Source organism: Sinocyclocheilus anshuiensis, unplaced genomic scaffold (genome assembly GCF_001515605.1).
Source record: "Sinocyclocheilus anshuiensis isolate Anshui unplaced genomic scaffold, SAMN03320099.WGS_v1.1 scaffold140, whole genome shotgun sequence".
Taxonomy (NCBI): domain Eukaryota; kingdom Metazoa; phylum Chordata; class Actinopteri; order Cypriniformes; family Cyprinidae; genus Sinocyclocheilus; species Sinocyclocheilus anshuiensis.
In genome coordinates this window covers 1,586,551-1,588,078 of record NW_015554147.1, presented here as the reverse complement: position 1 = coordinate 1,588,078, position 1,528 = coordinate 1,586,551, and positions in this window count along the sequence as shown.

Sequence of the window (1,528 nt, the reverse complement as noted above, 5' to 3'; positions counted from 1 at the left end):
GACTTAAGTAGGATTTAAGTTCATCTTTATATGTAGTTACTTATATTGTCTTTAAAATATGGTAAAAGTGTCCAAACAGCTGATAAAACAACTCCAGTTCATCAGTCTTGTGAAGCGTGTTTGTAATAAACAAACAGGATAAACAAACAGGATAAAAGTCCTCATCCTTATTATTTTCTCCAGTGAAAAAGTTGTCTCGTCTGAATCAGGAGAGAAATATGCGCAGATTAAGCACCATTTACAGTTGAAAACAGTTCTAAATTAATGTGTCGGTAGAGTTTGATGCGAAAGCATAACAGGAGATGGAGTTTTTCACTAGAGGAAGTGTTATTATGGAATATGATCACTGATATTTTGGCCTGATGTGTGGTTTAAAGTTAAAACACCTTAATGATGAACTTGTTTCTTATAAACACGCAGCTTTTCGCTTCACAAGATGTTAATTGATGGACTGGAGTGGTGTGGATTACTTGTGGATTATTGTGATGTTTTTATCAGCTGTTTGGACTCTCATTCTGAAGGCACCCATTCACTGCAGATGATCCATTGGTGAGCAAATGAGGTAATGCTAATTTCTCCAAATCTATACTCATCTATATTTTAGATGGCCTGATGTCTTTGGGTGAAATATTCCTTTAATGTAATTTTATTGAAATTTGTATGTCATATATTTAAATATATTTGTAATCACACATTTATAAAGATGAAGTTGCAATTTAGTGCATTTTCTATCAGCACTGCCGTGTATTAGACCTCTTAACTATGAGTCACCAGTGAATCCTACAACAAGCTCAAAGATAGGACATTCAGTGAAAAGCACAAAGTAACGTGTGACTCACCTCCTCTTGTCAAATAAAAAGCACAAGAACTTTGACAAACTATAGAAACAGGGAGAATTTATTTAAAGTACTTTGTCCCCTACGTAGAAAAATATGATTGATTTAAGTCAACAATAATAAATAGAGTACCTGTATTCTTGCAGGCCTCGCTGATGCGTACAGTAGTACAATCAATATCCAGTTTTCGCAACACAGCAAAGGCACGGGTATTTACCGTAAATCTGCAGTCTGATGGAGCGGAAGGGCATGGGTGGCATATGAGGGGTCAACTCAATATGACCTGGAGGAGCGTATCTTTATAAAGACGGGACACCTTGGGAATTACATTGTGACAGCAGCGACTGGTACAATGGATCATACAACCTTTCACACACACATATATATATATATATATATATATATATATATATATATTTATTTATTTTTTTTATTTTTTTATAAATACATCTTTGAGTGACTGATGTTGAATTGAACATTGGATACTTATTTCAGGGCTGACCAGAAAGTGACATTTTACATGATAAATATTGTTTTCAACAATAGGAAGTGTTTTATATCGGACAACAAAATATTCAGTCTGTGAGAAACTTCTGCAATGGATGGCTCCTGTTTTTAATGGTCCCTCGAGTGGATCTCAATGCAAATGTACATTTAATCATGTTTTTTTTTTTTTTTTTTTTAAAAAGATG